The sequence below is a fragment of the Engraulis encrasicolus genome, chromosome 1 (genome assembly GCF_034702125.1).
Source record: "Engraulis encrasicolus isolate BLACKSEA-1 chromosome 1, IST_EnEncr_1.0, whole genome shotgun sequence".
In the NCBI taxonomy this organism is placed as follows: domain Eukaryota; kingdom Metazoa; phylum Chordata; class Actinopteri; order Clupeiformes; family Engraulidae; genus Engraulis; species Engraulis encrasicolus.
Genome location: NC_085857.1, coordinates 18,315,879 through 18,321,878, shown reverse-complemented (window position 1 = coordinate 18,321,878; position 6,000 = coordinate 18,315,879). Strand labels below are relative to the sequence as shown.

The 6,000-nt window shown below is 43.4% G+C and overlaps 1 protein-coding gene across 1 annotated transcript in view; it reads right to left on the bottom strand.

The window, feature by feature from the left end:
• crebbpa (CREB binding protein a) overlaps positions 1-6,000 on the bottom strand; it is an 89,202-nt gene that overhangs the window by 70,732 nt on the left and 12,470 nt on the right. The window lies entirely within an intron of this gene.

The window sequence follows — 6,000 nt, the reverse complement described above, 5'->3', positions numbered from 1 at the left end:
AGTCGCTATCAAAAAACTCTCACTGAAGTCCCGAGAGACTAGCCTGTCACCTGTTGTTTGGCCAGCTCTCCACGCGGTTGAAACGGACCATTGTGTTTACAGTGGTATCCGAGGTGAATTGGGTTTTGTATTTCCTCATTTTTTAGCGCTCTCCTTTGCATGATGATTGGTATCTTAGCTAGCACTACGACAGGACAGCACAATTGTGTGCGCTCACTCCCTCGTGCTGTCTCAATGTGCATGAACGATGCCTTGCCAACAGATAGGCAGTTTGGAGTCGCTATCAAATAACTCTCATAGAAGTCCCGACAGCGTGTCACCTGTTGAATGGCCAGCTCTGCACGCGGCTGAAGCGGACCATTATTATCCGCGCACCCGTCTGCGTTTATGTGATCAGTGGCCGATGTTTAATATATCCTCAAGCCATCTCGTTTTTTCCCCGTGATTGTAACCCTCTCGTCCGTTTCAAAACTCCCCTGGTTGAGAACACAAACTCGCGAGCACACGTGAACTCGGATAGTTTAGCGAAGTCGAACATTTTATTCTGAAACGTCGGGCTGCCTCAGCGAGAGGAAGGGGGAGAAGGATAGTTCAGCGGAGTTGAATGACGCATTGACACGTTTTATTGTGTGATGGGCCAGTTACAGTAGGCCTACTGCAGAATGACTATTAATTGTATGGCCATTAAAATGGGTGTTTAGCATTGGCAATTAATTTTGTTCTACTGATGGCTGGTCGCACCGGTGCGCCTAAAAATATTTTTTAGGCGCACTATGGAAAAAAATGGGCGCATGTGCGACCAAATTGGTCGCACTCTGGAGCCCTGTCATGGAGAGAAAAAGTTATGCGAGTGGGTAAGAAAACCCCCCCCCCCCCCCCACACACACACACACACACACACACACACTCACACACACACACACGAGAGAAAGCATACACGAGGCGAAAGGAAAGCTCAAGGGGCAACGAGAACTCTACTCCTCTGCCCATGTTTCCACGAAAGAGCTGCTGCACTCTGATCCGCCTCCAGTATTTCAAACTCTTGTCACCCGTCAGCGGAGCCATAATGTCCAGAGTGCTGTGACGAGGAACATGTGCACCTCTGATCCGATGACAATAATAAACAGTCATAAGTGTAATGGTTTTGGAGTTGGACTGATCATCACAGGGTTGCAGGTTTGAAACCCGCCCTTACCCATCCCTTCACCTCAGGCTTTTAGGCAGGATTTTTTTTTAGGGTGTCTAACTTTTTTTAACCTGTCATTTGGGCTTTGCCGCACGCCACCCGCGACCTGGGGCACCCGCGACGCCTCGACCCCCAGGCACAAGTGTTTTAGGGCGATCTTGGGGTATTCTCCCCCGCAAAATTTTTACACTTCTAATGCTCTCAAACGCAATTTCCTGCAATTTGAGGAGCAAATTTTGACCAATACAACCAAGTGTTTTTGCCTTTTTTAAAACATTTTTGTACCATAGGTAGGCTGGACTGGGGGGAGGCATGTGTGCAACTAAATAACAAACAAAAGCCCAAAATAACAAACCAAAGAAATGCAAACAAAACACATAGACAAGTAAAACCATTTTCTTATTTTCATATTATAAAATACATTACAAAGAATCCCACCAGTAAAAACACCCCTGCTCAAAATGGTTTGGTCCGCCAAACGGCGGACACCCCCTCTATTTCTCAGATTGGAACATTCACTTGTTGCTGAACGAGGAAGTGGCAGCATGCCGGTGACCTGGTCTGTTAAATGTTACAGAAATGTTTTACACAGTATTTCTAACCAAATAAACGTCTATGAATTGAAACAGCCAGTCTGCAAGAGATGTTTGTTACTCATTAGAGATCGCTAAACAGATGGAAGTTGATAAATTAATGACGCTACGAAATGCGTGTTTTGAAACGCGGTGGAATTTTACACTGAAACATGCTGGAAGGCACTCGTTACAACGCTAGCCGGTTAGGTGTATTTTATATTTTATCTTCTAAAACTTCCAAAATGGCGGTGTAAATAAAAATCGTCCATCGTGGGAAAGCTCGGACTCGGCGAATTTTGAACATCAGCATGGTTAACGCGGACAAAGTGGAAAAAATAGGACGTCTTTAGGGAGTCCTAATAAAAAAGTAGGGCGTCCAATTTTTTGTTATTTCCAAAATAGGGCGTCGAAAAGACGCCCAGAGGTCCCTCTAGCTAAAAGCCTGCTTCACCTCCATCCACGGCTGAAGTGCACTTGAGCAAGGCACTTAACCTCACATTGTTCCAAAGGGTTGCAACCAATACCCTGTAATATCTGTAAGGCGCTTTGCATAAAAAAATCATCAGCCAAGTGTAACACAATGTAATTGATACACAAAGTCAGGCCATTTCGTGCTGCAGTGAGAACCTCAGCAATAACCATGCTGATGCTAAGCTGAAAACGCTGCTGGAGAATCTGGAAATTAAATACCTTAAAAGCTTCCGATAGAATACACTACCTCTCTGAATGGGTAGGGCCCTATGAAATCCGTTTTAATTTTTCTCAAATTCCGTTTTATTTTTTCTCAAATTCCGTTTTTTCGGATTAATTTTTTGCCATATCGGATTTTTTTACATTTTGGAGCTTATTTTCGCCTCTTCACCTCTGCTGCGCTGAAGTCGGGCTGGCCTGGGGCTGCATTAGTTTCTCTCGAATAAGTTTGGTTTTATTGCAACGTGCAGCTACATTACAGTTATGTTTGGTCAAGTTAAATGCAGGCATTAAATTGCCTTGCAAAGCTACCGTCTATCGTTTAACATGAACACATGTTTTCGAAGACGGACCTTTTCATCTGAGGATTTCTTGACCCTTTTCAAAGCTTTGGTCACTATGCTTCATGGCCAACAAAGTTAACAACACATGATCGAAGCATTGCCTGATCAGTTTTTATTTTTCAACGGTCACATCCGTTGTAACACACTCCAAATTCATGACTCGCATGGGATGATTTTAGGGATGCACGATGTCAAAAATTTCGGCCGATACCGATATCCGATTATGATATTGCGGTTTTGGCCGATGACCGATATTAACCGATACCGATGTTTTTCTTTCTTTTTAAAAAAAAAGAGATGACAATGATGCAAACAAACATAATTTTTGAATGTCGTCTTATTTCCAAAAACACTTTTTAACTCCCTGTGATAATTAGATAAAAAATAGAGACAAAATAGAAGACAAACAGTGAAAGTCATCGTCAAGTCCATTCTTTTAGAACCGTCACATATAAAAAAAAAACATCGGCGTTAACATCGGCCCAGTTTTACCCATCAGACCGATGTCCGATGTGTTGAATATCGGCCGATATCGGCCGATACCGATACATATGGCCAATACATCGTGCATCCCTAGATGATTTCATTGTTTATTAAATCTTAGTGGAGAGCCAGCCGTCCGTCCTTTCTGTCGCATCGCATGTGTCCAACAGACAGACAGAACAAACGCGATTATTCCTGACCTGTTTACTAGGCAAACTTTGCCTACTTTTGACATGTTGAGTTTTAGATTTCTTCACTGCACTGAGGGGCCAGTGTTATGACGGGAGACAAATCGGAAATGAAGCATGGGAGACAGATGCGTTCATGCGCCATGCACTGACATGGATCATGGATCTATGTCGCATAGAAATTTGGCGCATCACCTCGCGTGGGCCACATATAATATTGTGACCACATTTTGTGGTTGACATATCTTTGGACTGATGACGCAATACGATAAATGATGATGCAAATAATGGATTTTTAATATTATCATAAGAAATGTGCAAATTCTGCGCATTTCCGCGTTTGTAACTAAATTCCGTTTTAATGTCCACATTCCGTGATTCTGTCCGTGTTTTCCGTATCGCGGAAATCATAGGGCCCTAAATGGGTCAAATTTGTCCTTTTAGAGTAGGAGTGGACTACATTCCATGATTTCAAGACGTTCCAAATAACTCACTGCGGCAAATAAACATCAAGCCCAATGAAAAAAGAGCATGTTACAGAAGGGATCTCTTCTCTTCTGGGACGACATGGGTGAATGAGCCCCAGCCATTCGTACCTCCAGGCTTTTCAACCTGCAGACGCCACAGACACAGACACCATACTGCTTAGCATGGCATATGTGGGAGGAGGTTAGAATTGTGACTGGCTAATGAGCTGCCATTAGATGAGAATAGACCGCAGGGTGTACGTGTACGTAGAAGGAAGAAGGGGAAAATAAAAGGCTGCAAAATGCCCAGGAGAAGTGTATGGCCTTTCAAACACCTGCAATTAAGGGGCCTTAACCCATTGATGTCTAAAGCCCCTGCAAAAAAAAGCCTACTGACTAAGTCATTTTAAAGAAAAGTTGCCCTCAGCCTATAAAACCCTAAATATCCCTCATGTTGCTTTAGAATTAGGTCTGGACGCTTTTTCGATTTCAATTTTAATCGCGAGGTCAAATTTTTCTATGATTATAAATTAGACATTCGATGCGCATTCAAAAACACAAAACAAAAAACATCACCGTTTTCACAGACCCGCGAATAGCCAATCATATCTAAACAGCGCCGCACGTAACCAATCAGTTGAAAGGGAGCCACGTCAAGTTAGGTTGTGGACATGCACTTGCAATACAGAGCAGGCTACGCTTTGTTGCAACATAAACAAAACACACGTGTAGAGGATGAGCCTTTCCAGGGCTTGATGATGGCCCTCAATCCTCTCCAGAGCTCTGCAGGGAAACAGGGGCGTGGGGTGGGGTTGGGCTGCGCAATTAATTGAAAACATTAGAAAAACGTGATATCGGAATCATGATTTAATTGTGGCAATTAGTTACCTGCCTTTGACTGTACATGAAGCCAAAAAACACTGACAGGCTGGTGTTTCTGGCCAGAAATCTGTCCACCTGAGTTTCATGTTATTGCCTTTAAAATAATTATTACAATTCTTTTTTATTTAGCTTATCCCTTCCGTAATTCATTGTTGGTTAGATTTCATTTTGTTAGAATTTTCAATCAAATTCTACAAAAAAATACAATAAATAATCATGATTAATAATCGTGATTCCAATTTTGCCCTAAATAATGGTGATTATCATTTTTTTCATAGTCGTGCAGCCCTAGGGTGGGGTGTGAGCCAGCAAAGCACACATCGCAGACTTGGGCTACTGCTGAGCACAGCCAGGCTGCCTGCCCAACAGCAAACACTCGCTGCTGCTGTTACCAGCGTCTGGGATTTATGCTCTTGCAATGCTTTGGTGCAACCCCAAAGGTAATGTGATGAACAGAACTCAGGCATAACAAAGGAGTCAGAAAGGACTGGGTTTCAAAGCCCAAACGTCTTTTTGGTGAACTTGGCAAAAAAAAGTTTCTGCGCTAATTGGGAAGAAATGCTTTAAGAAAGCTGAGTTTATGGTTTAAGGAGAGACCTCGTACGTGTTCAAGTGCTCATTATTTCAGCTATATTTAAACTTTTACAGACTTTCATTGCGGTCTAAAATGCATAACCTTTTTTGTACTTCCGACGGACTTGCACTTTTTCAACAGACTTATTCTGCATCTTATTGGCAGTGACCTGTGCTTGAAGATCACCAATGAGCAGCCGAAACACTAAATGTAACAAACATTATGCAACAAATAAACTTAAGCTCCACCATCAATTTCAGTAGTGAATGGCCATCAACACGTTCCTCTATGAAGCTTTTCTTCCGGATACAGACCCTAAGCCTCCTAAAAACGCACCCTGTGGACAGCTAGAATAATGGGGAGGGGGTAGGTGGGTGGGGTGTGTTGTCACAATGCAGGGGGGGGGATTGGACAGCAGCAAGCCACTGTTTGAGGTGACAGATGGCCTGAGGTGGGTGCAGTTTTTGGGAGAGTGTAAGTAAGGGGGGAGAGAAAGTGTGTGTGTGTGTGTGTGTGTAGGTGGCTGCACGCCATGTGGCGTGTGCAGGCGATCTGTTAGAAAGCCCCAAAAAGCTGACAGAAGGCCGGGGCCAAAAGTCAGGCAAGAGGGG